Source organism: Triturus cristatus, chromosome 1_2 (assembly GCF_964204655.1).
Source record: "Triturus cristatus chromosome 1_2, aTriCri1.1, whole genome shotgun sequence".
Taxonomy (NCBI): domain Eukaryota; kingdom Metazoa; phylum Chordata; class Amphibia; order Caudata; family Salamandridae; genus Triturus; species Triturus cristatus.
The window spans coordinates 565924775-565946572 of record NC_140580.1 but is presented as its reverse complement, the minus strand read 5'-3'; the positions used below and the strand labels follow the sequence as shown (position 1 = coordinate 565946572).

General features: G+C 43.3%; 1 long non-coding RNA gene across 1 annotated transcript in view; it reads left to right on the top strand.

Annotated features, from left to right (window-relative positions):
• The window catches only part of LOC146867635 (uncharacterized), a 46543-nt gene extending 41983 nt beyond the window's left edge, over positions 1 to 4560 (top strand). Inside the window, exon 3 of the long non-coding RNA XR_014966114.1 lies at positions 2213 to 4560. This is a non-coding gene — a long non-coding RNA (uncharacterized LOC146867635). The remainder of the gene's footprint in view (positions 1 to 2212) is intronic.
• Positions 4561 to 21798: the final 17238 nt, after the last annotated feature.

The window sequence follows — 21798 nt, the reverse complement described above, 5'->3', positions numbered from 1 at the left end:
GCTTCAGAAGTGGAACTAAGATACTGTTATAAGAGGCGTGGCCTATATGATTCACTAAGGGTGTGGCCTAACACACTGCATCGTTGTCGGCTTAGTACATTTCGGAAAAGATACTTATTTCTCCTACACGATAACACAAAAGAACAGATTTCAAGGGGTCATATATAACGTTTTATTTCACATGGCTGTCGAAAGTCACGCAACAGATTTTAAAACCAGACATTACGAATATTGCAGTTATCAGCCGTCCATTCCAGTGTTCGCACATGAAACTATCTGGCGACCTTTCCAGCTCGTGAAGAGACACAGAGGGGGGGTGGTGGGAGGTGGAGACATTCAGGCTGGCAAATGGTGTTCGCGGCCGCTACTGACCGTGGTAGGGTATGTGCGTGTGTGAAAGTAATCGCGATCACATCAAAGCGGCCGTGCGGCCCGCGAAAGTGAAAGCAAACGAGTGCTTTCAGGCCTCCAAATGGTGCGCTCGCCCGGCCGACGCACATGCACTGTATTTGGAGGCCTGAAAAGCCACTGTTTGCACTTCCAAAACTCGCTTACTATAAGTCTCGCCAGAGCAACGCTAAAGCGCTGTCTCAGGCGAGACCTAAAAATTGTCCTCAAACTACGTAATGTCCACTTTGTTTGATAAGTAGCTGGACCATGTCAGTCGAGGCACATCTTTGACACATCTTTGATACACAAGCATCAATGCTGGCATGAGTGGCCATTTGTCTTTGGATTCACAATTTCTTATTTGAAACCACAAATCCAGTACAAGCTTCATGCCTGAGTTCTGCAAACCCAGGGAATGTTTTGATGGCCATGCCTTGCTGAAGCTTTCTTTCGGTCTGAGATTCCAGGCCAAGAACAACTGTACCTGTTGAGGAACCAGAGAGCCCCAGAAGCCCAATACAGACTATGTCAGCTGGAGATGGTGGTGTCTTTGGTGGTACCGTTGACCCCTGCCGCTATTTTGGAGATGTTGCTGATCCGTGGTTCTTCCAAAAGATTATACAGCTGGTTTGGTGACCCCTTGCATTGTTTTACTTTCAAAGAGCAGTCCTTTCAGCATACCCTCACATTAGATTGGAGGTCAAGGTGCGCCCATTCTTCCCTCATATATGTTTGTTTGGCAGAACATGGGTGCCTATACTGAGAGTGCTCCAACGAGAGAAATTCTTCTCTTGGTGCAGCCCTTCATATCACTAAGATCCACACTACCACTTTTGGAATTGCACATCTGAAAGAAACAATGGCAGAATAGGCTTCCTGGTTCAATCAGATTCCTTTTTTTAATTTCTGAATTACAAAGGATCCGAGAATCCTCAAGAGCACAGCTATTATAACTATAATGTTATAAACTGTAGACCATTTAAAGCCCGCCTGGCAACATTTTTAAACGTTTATGTCTCAAACACTACAGATTTATATGAAACCAACAAAAACATGCTTTCTGGGTAAAGGTCTCTGTTCATGCTAAGGTTGGTGTAAAATCATTCGGGGGTTGAGAGTGTGGGTGTGAGCAAATAACCCATGGCAGCCCAAAATCGGAAAACACAACTTCTTTCCACCACCAGCCCCTGACCTTTTTTTTCTGCATGGATCCGTATAAAAATTGCCAGGCCGGACTCTCTCTGGCAAATCAAAAAGTGCCTTTTCATTGGATTGTGGGTTGTGGGTGTTAGCAAAATACTCCATTGGAGCCAAAATGGGAAAGCACAACTTATTTCACCCCCAGCCCTTTACCTTTTTCCTGCATGGATCTGGCTGAAAATTGGCATACCGGTAAATCTAAAAATACCTTTTCATTTGAAAGTGCTTCTGAACCATAACCACAGTGGTTCAGCTGCTCTTTCAATTGAAAATGCATTTTTGTGTTGGATATATATGTAACGAACACAAAAAACACTGTAGAACAGAAAAGAGCCCTATCAGAAAAAGCCGAAAGGGGATGAGTGAGAAGAAGAAACCAAATGCACAAACAGATTCGAGAAAATAAAGGCATGTAGTGTTTGGGGTCCTTGCAAAGAACGCTATTACAACATCTATGGTCGTTCGGTGCTAAGCAACTGTGTATATTGGTTGGTGGAGTCCATTACTGATGAGTTATTTTGTTACCATAATTCGGGTATTGCGCAGCCACAAAATAGTTGTGACGGTAATGTTGCCAGATCATTACATTCATGTTGTCTGATGATGGCATTTACTTTTACAGATTACTGCCATCGAGTGCATTTCTCTAATTGGTTCACTTGAACCAAACGAAGACTACAGATCCCATAATGCAGTGAAGTGTTAAATGACAATCCAGGACTGGAAATCTTGGGTAAAAGGAACGAACAGCCCACTCTAATGAAGCGAGAAATATGAATAACAATTAAAGGTAAAATGACACTAGACAGAGAATGGTGAATGACATGAGTGATTACAAGACGAAAGCCATCCTCGATGACAAGTCTGAGCTGAAGCATTATTTGATGAGACAGGTGCTTGGGAGACACGTCACTGAAACATGCCTAAGCATATATCCCTTAGTGCCTGTTTCAGCGCCTTGGAATTCATTGGCGGAGGGTTACATGATGTTTTGAGATGGACTCCTGCGGAGATGGCAATTTGAGAACCCGACCCGCTGCGGAACAGACAGGCACACTGCCTGGTGTGCTCATTAGACCAGAGCCGGACATGCCCCAGTGGAGAAACGCATGTGTCTTACACAACAAGCACTGTCAAGACGAGCACACCCGCCCTGCAATGACTTATTTTATTTATGTATCTGTGTACTTATTTTTGTTGTTTTGTAAAGTGCCTAATGCTATGGTGAGGCTGCTTTAAACCACAATATTCGAATACATATAGAGAAGGGCACAGTTAGGTAAGTGACTGCCAGGCCCAGGGCCAAGACCAGGGGAATCCTTGGTAGAGTTATTAACATAGTGGTGCCAATGACTTTTTATGGTGCGCCCCACTCTCCCTGCCGTTGTGTAGCTCTCTGTACCACATAATGGCCCTGGTGGATACCTAACTGCCCAGGTGGGCATTGGCTCGTTCCACTCTAGGGAGTAACATGGAGAATAAACACACCGGGCCCGATTCACAGAACTAACTTAAGACAAAATCCTAAACTTACTACCATTTTGGTATTCACAGAAGGCACTTACTCATTTTGGTATTCACAGAAGGCACTTACTCATTTCGGTATTCACAGAAGTTAGGAGTCCTAACTTTAGGACTCCTAAATGCCTTCTGTGAATACCGAAAGTCTTAAAATTAGGATTTTTCTCAGTTTAGTAGTAGTATAGTTAGGACTCCTAACTTTAGGACTCCTAAATGCCTTCTGTGAATACCGAAAGTCTTAAAATTAGGATTTTTCTCAATTTAGTAGTCCTAAGTTTAGGAGTCCTAACTTTAGGACTCCTAAATGCCTTCTGTGAATACCGAAAGCCTTAAAATTAGGATTTTTCTCAGTTTAGTAGTAGTATAGTTAGGACTCCTAACTTTAGGACTCCTAAATGCCTTCTGTGCATACCAAAAGTCTTAAAATTAGGATTTTTCTCAATTTAGTAGTCCTAAATTTAGACTTAGGACTACTAAATTGAGAAAAATCCTAATTTTAAGACTTTCGGTATTCACAGAAGGCATTTAGGAGTCCTAAAGTTAGGACTCCTAACTTCTGTGAATACCGAAATGAGTAAGTGCCTTCTGTGAATACCAAAATGAGTAAGTGCCTTCTGTGAATACCAAAATGGTAGTAAGTTTAGGATTTTGTCTTAAGTTAGTTCTGTGAATCGGGCCCACCGAGTCTGGCTCAGAAGAGGGCCCATTCCATGACAGGAGGTCAGCAATCCACGCGTTCAAGGAAATACACTTACATAAAAACTTAAAAGAAACATTTCAAATGAAGGACAGTGTTAAAGACATGCAATTAAACTGAAAATTACATTAAAATTTAAAAAAGCAGAAAAAACTAACCAATATTTTCCATTGTGTTTAGACACTAGGAAATACAGAAGATCTACAACCGATTCTATGGGAAACAATAGTGTACCACAGATCAAATCCAAGCTAGCGAGGAATGTTTTAAATATTTCAAAACATTCCAAATTTCACCACAATTACTAGAATAATCTATGGTTTCTCAGTAATGGTTTTCTCATGAATTCATTTTTCGATTAAATCAAAAAAAGGCTCACTTGTCAGTTATGGTCTCATAATAAAATGTTTTTAATACTTTTTCCATACATTTTTTAATGGATCACTGAAATCTATGGATTTAGGAAAACGTTTAAGAATATATCTTAGTGTGCATGAAAATCCACTCTGAGTGGGTTAAAGCTCAAGGAATGCGGATAGTTTGGCTTGAAGTAAAATGCACGTTAGACACTCAGGTAAAAGGTAACTTTATACTTAGTCTTACTTGCAGGGGAAGGTTCTCTGAAGTGGCTGTTTTGTGAGTTTTTGTATTCCATAAAATAGTTGCTGGTACAAGGAGAGTCAAATAAAGTAACTTTGACTAGGCTAGGCTACAAGACGTGCCATTCATGACCTATAAAGATTCTTGTGACAATAATTGTTCATATTTGGTCTTTTGTGTATGTTTTCTGACATTCAGTTTGCCCAAAACAAGTAACAAGACCAGGGCCTGAATGTGACTCAGGAACTCTTATGTAGGCCAGAGTGTAGGAAGCAGGTCTTTATATTGTATACCAAGAGGAGGTATACTGTGCAAAGAGTCCAGATATTTCCCTATAAGTGGACAGGGGCTTGCTCTAGCAATCCCAAGGTGCTCTCTTAGGCGGTAGTGTGGTCAAGCAGCCTTAGGCTTATTAGGAGTGTTAGACATCTGCAAATACACACACACCGCCGGGACACTCAGCTGAGTAGCTGCACGCTCTGCAAATCCATTTTAACATAACATAACATAACATAACATAACACACTCCAGGAATCATAGGCATGACTCAATAAGGAGATCCACACCAATTAATAAAAAAAACACATATCTTTATGTATATATTTAGGCACCAGAATTGATATGATCAGGTAAGTAAGTTTCAAGATAGAAATACTTTTAGGTTTCAAAAGTCAACACTTAGGGGCAGATTACGATCTCGCTAGGAAAGCCCTCCGTACGACTCGGATCCGGAGGGCTTTCCTAGCGAATTGCGCTCCGTGAGTCCAAGCAACCGGTTCCGATGCACCTTTATGGTGACGGACTCGGTTCTGTGGGACTCCCATTGAACTCAATGGGAGCCTTATACTGAACGCGTACACAGGCTTCCACAGCAAAAAGGGGTGGGTGGGGAAAAGCGTACACCCCGTGGCACGATTCGACAGTGAGCGAGTTGGACTGACAGGATCAGGTTTGGAAACAATTCAGTCGACGCGGGCGAGATCTTCGCATCGTACTTTGTCGTTCGGAACAGGGGGAGATTTGGTCAGAAACATAGGCTCTGAATCGGATTTGCTCGTTCCGGAACCAGCCTGGAAGACTTCCTAACGAGATTGTGATCTGCTCCTTAATGCAATTTTCAAAGGCAGCAATGTTATCCTATGGAGGAAAAACAAATTCTGCATACAAGTTCTTTACAGCAACTTACAAGGCTTATCTTTGGGACTTAAGGTGAGTACACAGCAAGGTCCAAGGCAGCACCAGCAGGTCTCCTCCAGCGGCACTAGGGTGGCCGGGTGCAGTGGTGCAATACAGCGTTGGGTTACCCAATGTCAGTCAATGGGGATTGGTCCGGTTGAAAAGAGTCTGCAGGTTTGGACTGGGAGGCCAGTTGGTCTGAACCAACAAGGGGGCACAAGTCTCACGATACTCTGGGATGTGGGGACGCCTATGGTCCTCTCCTCCTAGGGCTGGGGCAGCTGGGTGCAGAGGTACTTCGAGGCAACAGGTTTTTGTCACACGGAGACACTCGCGGATGAGGGGGCCTGTACACATAGGCTGCAGGTGGCGTTGAGAAATCCACATAGGGCAAGGCAAATGTGGGATTCATTTCTGGAGAGCCAGGGGACCACACTGGCACCATTGGCCCACATCAGCCCAGGTGCAGTAGTGCTTTCGGGTGTTGGCCGTTTCGGAGTCCTCACAGGTCTCTTGGGGTGCCTGCAGAATGGAGTTGCTACAAAACAATGCATCCCAGACCATAGATTGTACTTATTTCATAGATAGAAAGCTGCAGGAGTCTCTCTAGGCTTGTTTAACCAATGAACGGTCCTTACTTTGGTTTACTTTTTTTCAGATACTAGGATTTCCCGTATCTTGCTTCAAATGTGAAACCCAACTGGTTTTGTCAAATAAATACTCTTAAACCGGGTTCTTAACTAGTCTGATATTTATCTTTTTCAGTTTTTTTTAAATTTCATCTTGTGCTTTTACACTTCTATAGAACAGTAACATACATGATTTAACATGACTCAACAGCGGCAAATTACAATCAAAAAAATGTGTGAGATGATGGTTAAAACATAAAATGACAGTACAATTTACAAATAAACATTTCATGTACAATGAGACGTGACTTCCTAAATTGCACACATACAACATATAATTACAAATCCTTTATGCTGTTACATGTATTGTACTCAAGTGTCCTCGTACACTTTTATGATATTGTAAGGTCCTGTGGAGGTCAGAGCATAAATAGATAGATTCTTGTTTAAGCGTCTTTAATTACGCTTTTGCTTGTGGTGCCTTTTGTGCTCCAATTAGTTGTGCGTGGTGGCTCTTGGCCTCAATTTGGAATGTGCCGACGCGTTTCGACCTTCTGGGTTGGACCTGGGTATGAGTTGGGTTGGAAGGTCTCCTTCAGGGCAGTGTGTGTTCTTGTTGGACACGTATTCTGTCTTTTGGAAACCTTCATGACTTAGCATGGAAGGTTGTTTTCCATGAAGGACGTGGTAGGCAAAGCGCCTTTTGTTCTTTTGATCTTGTACTTGAAATCAATCGTGTGGTTTCCACTGGTGGCATCTGTCTTCCTTGTGGTGTCTTTAGATGGCGATGTCTGCCTTCCTTTTTCAGAATGGAGGGAAGCAGCTCTGCTGCTCCACAGGAGTTCCAGAGTCTTGGCAGAAGGCTTTTGGAGGCACAGCAGCTTACAGGGTGACTTGACTTTGGCGCAATTGTCAGGAACAGCGATCAGGCTGGCAGAGTTGGCGTCAACTGAGTTGTTTCTTCCACATTCTTTCTTTTTGCAGCTCTTCAGTCCTTCTTCTTTTTCTTTTAGGTTGGTAGGATTTGAATTCCTGGTGCTAGGGACTCCCCTAAATACTGAATTTAGGGTTGTTAGAGGAGTGTAGGGTAGTAGCCAATGGGCTACTTTTCCATGGGGTCACTATGTCCCCTATTTGACCAATTCCTGTGGAAAGTGGACATAGCCCTGTCCCAGACTTCCTAATTCTGCCATCACAAAGATGGCAGACTCTGAAATGTTGTGATCATGTCAGGTAGCCCACCTTAGAGGAGGAACTAACCTGCTGGTGAACACGCATCTCTGACTACTAATTTTCCCGTCCGTCCAGGTGCCAAATGGGCACTGGACATGGGAGGTCGGCATCCTTTCCTGTGAGGGAAGCCAGATTTTTGTATACCAAAATGCAGAGGGCTCTTTGAAGCTCCCTGCCATGGAATGCTAATTCACAGGTTATCCTGTGGGAGGGGGTGTAACACCCTCTGCCCAAGCAGGCTTTCTTCCTGACCTCCTGAGAACCAAACACCCTCACCCCAGGGGTTTAGAAACTCATCTGTGGAGGCAGGCTGGCCAAGTCCAGTCAGCACACTAGTAGTGTTACGGACACAGGTAGTGCCATAGAGGGTGCTGAGAGTAACGCTGCCATTTGCGTGACTCAGGCCACCTTCCTCTCCTACCTTCAGGCCGGAAAGGATCTGTGCCGATGGTGGCACCACGCAAGGAGTAGATGGAACGTGCAATGCACTGCTGCGGTCCAACAGGAGGAACGTGCATCATGACGTCAACCCGGAAGCGTATTAAGGAGGTTTCCGGGTTGAATACAGGGCAGATTATTCTCGTCGCAACTTGGACAGAGAGAGAGAGACGCTGTGAAGGAACAGCGTTGGACTTGTGCGGTAAGGCTGTGGGTTTCATGCACACGCTAATGGTGCTCTTGTTGGCCGGTACCTGCTGTATTGAATTAATGGAAGTAACGCTAAAGGCTGAGTGGAAGGATATTCCATGTTATATTGCTAATGAAGCTACCTCCTACTGAATCTGCTGTTATATGCGTGCTGGCACAATTTTGAACAACTTAGATCGAGACATTCTTGATAAGGAAATTGTGCACTCGGAGTAACAATTAGTTACACAGCGTGCAAGACCGGAGTGCATAAGTCCGGATAAGAAATGATTATGGTTTATTGTTCCCAAGAAGTGCTCAACCATTGATGTTCGTACTAAAGTCTCAGTATACCTAGTTTACTTGTGTTGTTTGCTGTTTCCTTAACAGGGGTATATGAGGTTATATTGGATTCATCCCCTGTGACGCATGGCATACTATTATTTTGGTGGGTATGTTGAGAATATCCTTGATAAATGTCTATGGAACAAGGTGCAAGGTGGTGTATCATAACACGCAGTTCCCCAAAGGTTAGTTCTCTATTTTCAGCATCCTTCTACCAACAACCCTTGACTAGAAAAGGAATGATCATTTCCTTGTGTGTCCTTTAGTGGTACAGGACACTATTTATTTTGTTTTACAGGTAAAGAGAGAGAAGTCCTTCTTACTTTAGATGATAATATAAATGTAATCAAGGTTCAAGGTGTTATTTTTTTCTTTACACGTCTCCCTCCCCACTGTTCCCTTCCTTTCCTTCCCTCACTTGGTCACCTTAATCTTCTGTGCTATTATAGCATTCAGAATTGAAGCTATCAAGGGGTGGACCCACTTAAGCCACGAATCGATCCCAAGGATGCAATAAGGAGATACCTGACAGATGACAAAATAATCTTCTCAAAAATCTATTGTCCTCCTGGTCGGTTTGGGGTTAAGATGGCCACCTTAGAAGATGTGTTAGGAGCCTTAGCCATAGTCCAACAAGAGGTGGTTGCTTCCAGAGTTGAAACAGCAGCCTTACAGGACAGATTTGACAGGTTTCAAAGAAATCCTTTTGATGTCTCCACTACTCGCTCTGGCGATGGGAGTATATGGCCAAATAGAGGAGGGGCCCATGCGATCCCCTATATTTCAGTGGAAATTCCCACATCTATTCCGTTGGCACCCCCGAACGCTATTATGGAGACGTTAACAAGGTTCAGGTCTTTCTAACACAAGTAATGTTGCACTTTAATAGTCATCCTAAGGCTTTTCCCACTAACCAGGCTCGAGTAGCATTTATGATATCCTAATTGGCAGGCGATGCAGCATTATTGGCGGTGCCATTAGTAAGAATACTATATGATTGGGATGAGTTCCGGGTTCAGTTTAAAAAAGTATTTGACCGAAGAGCTTCAACTCTTTCGGAAGATAGAGAGCTACTGGACTTAAAACAAGGGTCACAGGAGTTAGTGGTATATATCAACTCTTTTCAGAGGTTAATAGCAAAAACTCAATGGCCGGAACTAAAAAAAGGCGCCCCTTTTTTACCAGGGATTGAAGCATGACTTAAAAGACGTTTTGGCCCAAATAGACCCCCAACCTTCCAATTGCACTGATTTAATTACTCTAACGTTGCGATTGGATCACAATTTAAACGAACGAAGAGGGGATAAACACAGAACAAATAGACCCTTTTTTAGAGGGAAAAAAGCAGGGTACCAGGAGGAAGTACCAGTACTCTAGCAGAACCCATGGAAATAGGCTCGGTATGTGCCTCATTATCCGCATAAGAAAGAGAACAGGGAAGAAAGAATGGCCTATGTCTTTATTGCGGATGAAAAGGGCATTTCCTCAAAGACTGCAGGGGGAAACCTAAGTATAGGGTGGGTTTTAACAAACCTGTATCAGAGCTGCTGAGAAAAAAGCGGGAAACTGAAATGCCCAAGAACAGAAAAGGGGAATTCTTGAGCAAAGCTATAACCCCTTCTATATGTGAAGTTAAAGCAGTCACCCACGATTATTTCTTTCTGACGCTAGCCATACTCACCAGTACAGGGTGGAAAGAAGTAAAAGCCATGATAGATTCTGGGGCTACAGGCCTTTTTATGGATGAGCATACATCTATGGTGTTACAAGTTAAACTAGAAAGAAAGGAGAAACCAGAAAAAGTATGTACCGTTGACGAAAGGGATTTAGTTTCGGGTCCCATATGTTTTCATACACAAAGCCTAGAAGTGGTGTGTGATGGTATTCATAGCGAAGAGATTAGATTCAATGTCATAAAAGATCCCCATTACGGAATCATCCTAGGGTTTCCATGGTTAGTCAAACAGAATCCTACAGTGTATTGGGTTTCTAGATCCCTAACATTTGATTCCCTTTGGTGCAAAAATAATTGTGGAGTAGCACTGCCATTACCGGTTACAGCTTTAGCCAGCACCCACGCCATTGCCACAGCTGCAGAACAGGACATTACTCTACCCACCTGTTATCATGAGTTTCAGGACGTCTTTTGTGAGAGCCAAGCAGAGGTGCTACCTCCTCACAGACCCTATGACTGCCAAATTTACCTGGTTCCAGGAGCGAGGGTACAGTGTGGAAGAATTTATGCTCTAACCGAGCCCGAGAACCAACACCTTTGGCAATATTTTGATAAATACTTGTTGAATAGATTTATTAAACCATCCAAATCCCCTGCATCTTCGCCTTTTCTTTTCATACGGAAGGTGAACGGTGAACTTAGAATGTGTATTGACATCAGAGCACTTAACACCATAATCGTGAAAAACCGATACCCTCTACCGTTGATCCCTGTTCTCTTGGATCAGGTGAGAGAAGCAAAAATATTTACCTGGCTGGACCTCAAAGGGGCCTACCATCTGGTCCGTATGAGGGAGGGCGATGAATGTAAGACGGCCTTCCGTACAAGATAGGGAGCCATATGTATCAAAAAAGAGTTTTGCAATTCTCAAATTGCAATTTTTAGCGAATCGCAATTAGAGAATCGCAAAATGCAATGTATGTAGGATTTACTAAAAATTTTGCGAATCCTACATATTCCATGTTTGCAAATCGCAAATTGAGATTCGCAAATAAGGAATACCTTCCCATTCATTCCTGTGGGCTAGGAGGCCCATAGGAATGAATGGGAAGATATTCTTAATATGTGTGCACATTTTGCGCACATACATTCCCTAAGGGCATTTATGTGCGAGATATGGCACTTTAAAAAAATCAAAAAAGTGCATTTTTAAAGAAAATAGCAAATTACCACCACCTTGAAGTTGGTGGTAATTTGCATTCCCTTAAGGCCAAATAGCAAATTTCTGGTGCTTCCAGAATTGCATTTAAGGAATCGCAATTTGCCATTCCTTAATTGCAATCGCAAAATAGAGAATCGCAAATTTTGCGATTCTCTATTTCGCGATGGCCTTTTGGGATGATACATCCCAAAAGGCTTTTTCCCATTCGCAAACGGGCAGATTCTGAGAATCTGCCCATTTGCAAACTGTAAAAAGGCTTGATTCAAATGGCCCATGGTTTCTTCGAATACAATGTCATGCTCTTTGGGCTTTGTAACGCCCCCGCAGCTTTTCATTGTTTTTAAAATGATGTCCTCAGAGAATTCCTAGATGTCTTTGCAGTGGCATATATAGATGACATTTTGATTTTCTCAGCTGATGAAGGCACTCATTGTCAACATGTCATGTCTGTGTTTCAAGCATTACGCAACAATGGGTTAGAATGCAAACTCAGTAAATGCGTATTTCACGTGCATAAAGTAGAATTCCTGGGTGTCATATTAACACCAAAAGGCCAGGACATGGCGAAATACAAGATCAAAGCGGTACAGGTTGCAGCCATTAGGGACCCTCTTTGTTACCCATACCCTAGGTACTTGGGGTACCATTTATTAGTGACTTACAGGGCTGCCACAGGATTTGCCATTTGGGGAATAATTGTACAGTTTTGGGAAAGAGATCTGGCACTGGGGGCCTGGTTAGCAGGAACCCAGTACACTTCCAGTCAAAATTGCATCGAATACCAGGCAAAAAAGTGGTGGTGACCATGTCAAAAAATGGCACTTTCCTACACAGAGTGCTACTGCTTTCCTGGCCTTGGGAAATACAATTAACTGACTGGTGCCAACAATGGTAGGCACCAACTTGTAAATATTCATATATGGGAACTTACAGAGGACAAACCTAGCTAGGAATCAGCAAATTACTTTACATACATACAACTATAGGGAATTTTTTATTATTGGGTGCAAAAAGTGATTGGATGAGAAGAAGGAAACACAAAGGTGTTCTCTTAAAACCTTTAACATGGAACAGAAGGGCCCTATAGTTTGCTGACCAATGACAGTCAAGTTGCTTTTTGAAGAGGTGAGTTGTGTACTGCTTTTTGAAGTGTGGAGGGATACTTCCCCAGATGTTGGGTACAGTTCCTGATTAGTCTTCTCTTCTGGTGCGTCCCCTTTTCAATTCTTTTTTTTCAAGTCTCTGGCATTATGTGATGGATTAGTTTCCTGAAATGGCCAATGTTTTGCTTGACAGGGTGGTGTTTTGGCTATTACTGCTATTTACATTATGCAGCAGTTTGTAAGGTGATATGAAACAGAGAAACTGTCAATGCACATCTGGTGTGCCGTATGTGATGTGGTTGCATTAAGTTAGGGCCTGATTATGAGTTTGGCAGTGTGGAAGCGGGGTGGTACGCCACGGCTCGCTCCCAAACCACCAAATCCAAATGCCACCCGCCCACCATATCATGATTGAAATCGTGGTCCGACGGCGGTGCAGTAAAAAGGCTCAAATGTGAGACTTAATGCCGCACTGCCGCGGGACCACCGCAGCGAGTTCCAGCACGGACATGTGCTCCCCTGCATGCAACAACATGCATGCGGAAAAGGGGGTCCTTTATACATGGCGGTGCCGCAGTGGCACTAACAACATATTGTGAGCCCCTGACGGCTGCGTCACTGCCAGGAAATGCAGTTCCCTGCCGTTTGAGGCAGTCCAATGGCAGTCCGACTGCCAAAGTTGTAGCTTTCGGACCACCGGTGTGGCAGTGGCCTGGTTGCCACCGTTGCACTACTGTGAGTTTGACAGTCCACTGACCACCAAACTCATAATCAGGCCCTTGGTCATTCACAAAGTCAAGCAGTGGCATACAGAAACCTCTTCTGTGGTGCGAGGCAAGATTTAGAAATGCCAGCTAATCCAGGCTGAAAAGGCCATGACTTGGAAGATGGCTCTGACATCTGATTCAGTAATGTATCATTTGATTTTATGTGTACGTCTTGCTGGTTGGGTTTTCTTGACCTCATTGGGTTCTGATGGAGAATAACTATTAATAATTCAAAGTGACTGTGAGGCCGCAGAGACTTTGTGTTTTTGGTGCATGAATTCTTCCTGCTTAATGCTGTATGATCAGTCCTCGATCATGATCTAATCTGTGCAGTTAACAATGAGGAGGGATTTGGTCTTTGCTGGGTTTAATTTATAGATAGACCCAGACTTGGAAGAGTGTGAGGTAGCTTTAAGAACAATGTCATTTGTGGTGGTGGTCCTGTTGAATCTTGATTCCATGTTTGGCCAAATGGGCTAAATGAAGCCTAATGTATAACTGAGCAATAGCTCAGTGGGGTAATACGCAAACTGACCTGTGCTGGGTTCAGAGTGCTTACCTAGCTGCATGACGTAGTGTCAGCTGGAGAGAAAGATGGAGCACAAATGTAGAATTGTGTCATCACATCCTATGAAAAAATGCTAATCAGGGCTTAGTGGAACACAACATCAAAAATGACCACATTCTCAGGTCCAGACAGCATCTGCCATGCTGGAATATTAGAAGAATGGCAGGATACACAACCCGGATGGTTGCTATCCCAGTGCTGTCACATCATCTGAAACTGAACTTGTAATTGTGCAGAAGGTAAATTTTAGTTTGATCCTGAAGCCGGATGGAGAATTCCTTCTAGTTTATCGTTCAGAGATATGGTATGATTGAGATAGGTCAGTAGTTAATGAGATTATTAGGGTTGACATTCACATTTTTTCAGTCAGTAACAGGAATGTATGTCCAAGTTTAAGTGGGCCAAAGAGGATGCAGTGTGAAAGAATGTATAATGTTACAACGCAAACATTTACAACGCAGGCCTTTACAACGCAGTTTTTACATCTCAACATCCATTACAATGCATGTTTTTACAACGCATGCCATTACAAAGTGTACCATTACATCGCATAATTTTTTGGGGTAACAGTAGGGTTAGTGTTGGATAGTGTAGGGGTTAAAATTACTGTTACCACTCCAGTGAGTGCAACAGTAGGGTAAGTGTTGGATAGTGTAGGGGTTAAAATTACTATTCCCACTCCAGTGAGTACAACAGTAGGGTAAGTGTTGGATAGTGTAGGGGTAAAAACTATGCGTCGTAATGGTATGCGTTGTAATGGCATGTGTTGTAGTGACATCCGTTGTAATGGCTGCGTTGTAATGGCATGCGATGTAAAGGATGTTGCGATGTAATGATTGCGTTGTAATGGTAGTGTGTTGTAATGACTGCATTGTAAAGGTTGTTTCCCGTGTGAAAAGGATACGTTTACTATGGTGAGGAGGAGTAAGAGTGCTTCTTCAGAGATGGACTTCATGAATTTCATGAAGCTGGATTTTGGCAAAATCAGCGTTTGAAATCGTTTCACAGGATGCCCTCTTTCATTTGCTGCTTGGAGGGATTATCATATAGTTTGCGTTTATCTTGCTTTGGAGCCCCTCATAGCATTTGCTTATTCATTTATTCATTGTAACTGCATGGTTTGCTCATTATTTTATAGTTCATATTCATTATATAGTCTGAGGCTTTGATGTAGGTTGATAGTGCATCAATAGCTCATATGTAATGTATTCAATAGGGTGATTTATAAAGTGTAGTACATTCCTTTTCACACTTTACATCACAAATGAAGGAACCCATCCTCTCACACTAATGCTGAGCAGTGGTATATATGTCAGATGCACAGGTATCATGACAGAGAGGACCTTCACATTTCTGGGGGAGCATCGAAGGGCAAACGGTCTGCTTGAAGTCAGCCGCGGCTGGCATGGATCACGGGTGAGGGGGCGGGGTGTTGCGGGGGGAGGGGGGGTTGCGCAGGGAGGTCGCACAGGGGTCCCGCGTCTTCTCTGCTCTCCTGCCTCCAGCAGGAACAGGAAGTAGGCAGCCAGGCTCCCTCCCCAAAGCAAATCACAACGCTGCAAGCAGCGTTGTGTTTGGTCAGGATGCCACCCAGCCAGGGGCTTATGGGGAGGCCATATTCTCCATTCAGGCTGCAATGCAGCCTGCATGGAGAAGGGCAAAGTGCGAATGACTGGTTTGGGCGGTCCCAGAGGGCCGACCAAACAGTCTTTAGGCACTCAGGAGTGGGCACACCACACCTCCCCTGCTCGAACAGCAGCCCCGCCCACCCGCCCGCAACCAAACATACAATGGTAATAACTGAAGGTTATTACCATTTTATGTTTCTGCTTCTCGCACTGCAAGAAAGCAGTGGGGCGACGCTCCTCCGCCCTAGTGGAGGAGCTGCCCCTGCTTGAAGGCCATGCAGTGGCGCAAGCTAGTTGTTACTTTCTCAGCCAAAGCAAGACAAAATAAAGTCAGAAATTGACCTTGTTTGCTGTCGACTGAGAAACATCGAAACTCTATGAGTGAAAGGCATGCATGTAATACGGCTATTTAAGAACCTCATTTGTATGGCACTTTTGGTGCTAATGTAACTATATGCTAGAGCCAGCAGGTACTGATTGCGATACAGATTAATTTTATCAAGGATTTGACTCAATGATAATTATCTAATACGTTGCAATTTTCGTATTGATATCTATCGTATTTTTACTTTGCACCATTATTTTAATTCTTCTTGCAATAACGTTCATTGGTATAATCTACATTAGAACCTGGTCTTAACGTTTAATAAAGACTTTTAAAAATACTTGGTGTGGTTTCTTGTGTGGGGAAAATGAGAGCCGCAGCTCACTAATATGTATAATTCTTCAGTATCTTACAGGAATGAACGTTATCCAGTACGCAGGTAACTTGTGAGAGGTGCATGGGGCACAGCCTGTCCACTTCTTCTGCTCGTGTTGGTAATTTGGTTCATACCTGTGCTTGCCAGGGGGCTGTGAAACTCTATCTAGACTCTATTTACAAGGGGAATAGTATAAACCTATCAGGATGGTAAGATAGACTGTTTGCTGTCAGTGAGTTCTTAGGTGCATCCTTTTTTTTCACACACTGCAGCTTAGCAGGCATGAGCGCCTGATTTTGCACTCGCAGTGGGGAAGGAAGGGGGACCGGTGGGTGCAGGCCGCCCCGGGTGTCATCACTGAAGGGGGTGACAAAATGGCAAAAATATGTGTTCTAAACACTTATTTTTTGCCATTTTGTCAAGCCGGGGGTGACAAGTGTTATCACTGAGGGGGGAGGGGGGGGCGGGGTGACAAAATGGCAAAAATATGTGTTTTAAACACATATTTTGGCATTTCCGCAAGCCTGGGGTGACAAGAAAAGTTCTGCACCGGGTACCACCTGACCTTGCTATGCCACAGTGCACTCGTGTTAGCCTATTTTAGGAAACATTTGGTTTCTGGTGGCGATTACTTTAAAGTTACACAATCATGCATTAACCAACCCTGTCTTTAGGTGAAACCTGTAGTTAGTGGCATGAAGCCATATACACTTAGGAAGCATGAAGTTTGGAAAATTCTACCGCTGACCAATTCCTTTAGATACACTGTGAAATATTTAGATTGAAGATCAAGAACCTATTCTTTACTTTTTCATTCTTGTTTGGGCTTTTCTAAGGGATGTGGAGACACAATATATGGTGTCATTCTCAGCATCATCCTACATCATGATCTATGTTTTAGCCCAACTAAAACAAAAGAGATTTTCCCTCTTCAACTACTATACATCATCAAGACGATTGTGATGACTGTCTAGCTAGTTAATTAAGTAATTTCAGATACATTTGCATGGATAAAAGAAAGCCATCAAGTCATACACCATTGCATAAAAAGTAAACCCTTATTTCCGTCAAGTCACACAACATAAGAATACAACATTTTAGCTATTTTGCATTAAGAACAAGCATTTGCAATGCAATAGGTCTCGCATTTGCGAGAGTTTGAGATTTTGGCATTGTAAATGACAATGCCTTTTATTTATGTGTTTTGAAAACCTGCAAGTATTGTGTAAACATGCACTTTGTACTTATAGGCGTTTCTTACAACAAACAAGGCTGGCAGTAACTGTGCTTCTTTGTACTTGTATTCCATGCTTACCAGAAGCAAGGCTGGCGGTAAAAGAGAATCCGTTACTGCCAGCCTTACTTCTCGTAAAGAATTTGTGTTTGTGCACCACATTACAGGTTTTCAAAACACATAAATAAAAGGCGCTGTTATTTACAATGCCAATAGCTCAAACTCTCGCAAATGCGAGACCTATTGCATTGCAAATGCTTGTTAATGTCTATGTCTCTCCCTTGGCTTCAGTGATGAAAACAATAATGAGTTAACACTGACATATTATGCAGAAGATACCCAAAGTGCGGTTTCAGTGGTGGATTCATCTGAAGCTTCCTTATATTTGCATGACTGTCTGACCTCAGTGATGAACTGGATGTGTGCCAACACACTAAAGCTAAATGTTGATAATATAGAACAGCTAAGTTTTGGAAAACTGGCTATTACTAATGCACCAATTTGGTGACCCTTTGATTTACTACACTACAAGCTTTGCTTCCTCATGAAAAGGTACAACGTGGGAGTAGCAAAGCAGGCTTCCCTCTCTTGCAGAAAGCAGCAAGTGTAATCTTTCATTCCACACAGAACAGATCCAACAGGGGAATACAATACAAGCTTTCATAGCTCACAGAATACGTACAGTTAAGGCATGAGTGACATGTGAGTTACAGACAGATCTTTGAAGCGCGTGGTTAGTCACCGAGAAGAATGTGTAGGTGGATGAATTAGTGAATATGCACGCTCCAACACCATTTTTGCTTAAATTACCTTCCGTGTTGGCATCCTAAAAGCCCTACTGCTGTTAGTCGGGACCTGTTGTTTGTGTTGATTCTTTGATTTTCCAGATATTAAGAAGCAGCCGTTAGTCATAGGTAATTGTATTTTGAAGCAGCCCATCCACATCCGAAGTACTCATGCTCTAGTCAGGCACACAGGTGCCAACCTCTTTGAAAACCTTTTGACTGCGCACGTAAAAGGCTCTGCGCAATCTCAGCTTTGGCACTGCACCGGTACAAAGTGTTGAGTGCTGCCACTAATCACGCCCTGTCGTACCTTGCTGCACATGCAGGCTCCCGCCTCCCAAGCAAAACGGTTCATTTGAAAAAAGCCCCAACACAGACAACATTTACATGTGTCCTCAACTGGGGATGTTGAATCCAGCAAGTGGACCAGCACGATGTTGCAAAGCTGACTTTGCTCTGTTTTGGATCAATGGCGTGCAGGCTACACCAATGAGAATAGATGTGAAAAAAACGTTCTTACCTGGTCGCTGCTACAGAAGATTGGCAGCCGCGGCCTGTGCAGGTAAGAGCGGTGGGACCAAGTGGGGGGGATTTCGACAGACTACAACGAGGGAGAATGAACTAAATAATTAATTTCCCCGAGGGAAAATTAACTAAATAATTAAATGTCGAAATCCCCACCACTCGGCACTAACGCTCTTACACCGGCACGGTCAGCGGCTGGAGGTAGGTGAGCGGAACATAACACTGGTATATTCAGACGCTACCTACGCATGTACAAACTCAAAGCAAGTAGCAATAGGAGTGGAATTGTGAATGAAAATAATTCTAAACATGTTACTATTTTCTGTCTGAACTACTTTTGTGTTGCACAAACCAGCAGCCAGATGAAAAAAACAGCGTCAGTGCATAGAAAAGCTGCGGCTGTTGGCATCTACATATCCTTCCCAACAGCGCCAATGCCACCATTAACATGCGGTGCATACCAATCAGTCGCACGGTGCACCATATCTGTAGGCCACGTGCACTGCTTATCAGTGAGATCTTTTGTCCACTGCAGGCCACCAGAAGACCCTGACAAACTGCTCTGATGACTTGTGGGTGGGAAGAGGGGGAGAAAGAAAGACGTGCTTTTATAATAACTGCTCTTAGAGGCTGCTTTGGTGTAATTACTGATAATATATCATGTATTCCTCAGCTGGAATCGCAATGAATAATTCATGACCATGCAATCTTCCCACCGACCTGTGCATCCCCGGCAAGACACAACAAGTACAGGCTATGCCAAGCGGAAGTATTCGTGTTTGCGATCAAACATAAAAGCAGCGAAAGTGAAAGTAATCGAGCAGAGCATCAAAGGGCTGGGTGAGAAGGGAGGGGGGAATGGAAGGAGCAGCTGTGCACGTGCACGCCATCGTGCACTCAAGCTTTAGGCCAGCAAACCATGTGGGTAGCACTTTTCAAAGCCCACTTACAAAATGTCTCAAAGAGACAGCTTTCGCTGTCTCAGCGAGACCTAAAAAGAAATAAATTCATGTAAGGGCTTTAAAGGGACCCTTGCTTCTGTGTTGCTTATGCGGTTTGTCAATCTCTATCGATAAAAAACCACATTCATCCTTGATTGTTTCTGGCAATCTGTTTAGCCAGCTGCTCCTGGCATTTTTGCCTAACATTGTTTTGCCATTTATCAAATGAATACATTGTGGTGATATTCCACTTGTTTTCCCTTAATATTCACGGAATGTCTATATAATTTTTGAATTTGAACAACATATCCTGCCAACTAGAGCTTAATACGGGGTATTGAGGTTTGTGCACCTACAGACTGCAGGTTTTCCATCCTGACCAATTTTCCCTATTCACATTTCTCCAGGTTATTCTTTACAAAATGTGAACAAGGAAATACTCAGACATTCGACAATTTACAAACAACTTGTAAATTTAACCAGGACACAAACACCCTCCTCGTACCTGATCTGAGTCTAGTGGGTTATTTTAACAGTGGGACAGAGTGCTTTAAGTCTTCTGGTTTCTTTAAACCAACAAGAGATTACATGCTGTGTTTAAAACTCCCCCGACGTGTATGTGTTGCCACAAGTGACATTTTGCTGGTTATTTAGCTATTGTCAGATTCACCCTGTGAATTCGTGAAACAATGCGGTCTAAGTACTGTTGTTTGTTTCTTTACTTCTGTTGCGTTCAGTGGGATATAATCTAAAGAAGGCTAAGGCCCTTATTAGAATGTCAGAGGCTTTCCGTCTGACGTCCTCAGTTTGAATTCGGACTGCCGTATTATGATTACGGCGGTCGAAATTCAAACCGGCCGGTCATTCATGCTGAATTCTTACAGGTTCAAGGAGCCCGTCGGCCAGTAGGAACCACCACGTAATCCCTTAAGGATGGCCTTTCCGCCATCGGGATTACCATGTCGGTTTCCGACAGGGTTTTCATGTAGGCTTTCCGACATGAAAAGCCTGTCGGAAAGCTACTTTGGGGGCAATTGGCAGGGCCCTCGTGCCTCAGCGGCCTCCGGTTGGGGGCCCACTGTTAATCCCTGACCCGAGTGCAACACGGTGCAGGGATTAACAAAAACTTCCATTTCATTATGGGAGCTGGGCTGTGGCCAACTTTCTAAGATCATTTCGTGGGACACTTGACATGCGTGGAGACATATTGCACCCAAGAGACACATTGCACATGTGGAGACATTACAGATGTTTGTTGGGAAAGGAGAGACTCTGGGAAACTGTGAGCATTTTTAGGGTTTCTTTCTAAATTCACCTCCTCTAAATCAGACTATCTTAAAAGATATAACTTGGCTGGAGATTAAGTTTATCAAATATGATCACTATTCATACTGTATTTGAGCTCTAATCTCTGTACCTCCTCCTGGAGTAAGCTCTGGCTGCTTGCTATTGCCACTTTTGAGAAACAAGTTGAGAAATTCACAACTCTGGTGTCCAAATGGAATAAATATTCTTAAATTCTGAAACTACAATGGGAAATATTGGTATTCACCAAACATTCTGCCCAATAACAACCTACTGCCACAAGACCTGCTCCATTAGGTATGTTTTAGCCATGGAACTAGGATACTTAACATCTAATCTCAGTTGTACCACTTCACTGAAATATTCTGGAAATAAACAGTGGCTCCATAGTTGGGCAGCGCCCACGGCACAGTGACATTTCCCTTGGAAGGGTAGACCCTTTGTGTAGCCAACAGAATTACTGCCATCCCAGTTGTTGTCAGACTAGTTGGAAACATGGGAGACACAGTTTTTAATCTAGCCTCCTATTTGGCCAAATCATATGCTTTATGGCGTTAACTTTTTGAACACATTTTTTTTAGCAATATTGGGAGTATATAAATTTAAATGTGAAATCTTGTAGTAAGTGTGTGGCTTACAAAATGTGGTAGATAGTATATGGGGAGGGAGGAGTGCCCATTCTCCTGGTATATTCACCAAAATGCAGTATTGTGGCAGTTGTATAGCCTTTGCAGAAACTAGCAGCGTGCTCAGGTTTACTACGTTATCAAAGTAACTGATCCAAGAAAAAGCCTACTCTGCCTGTCCTCCTGCCAACTATTCTGATAACATGTCAGCACTTTGAATCAAGCCTCATGAAAGAAATAGACACCAACAACATGTTCCGCACAGGTCCTCATCATGCAGGCGGGCAACTAGAGCCAAAT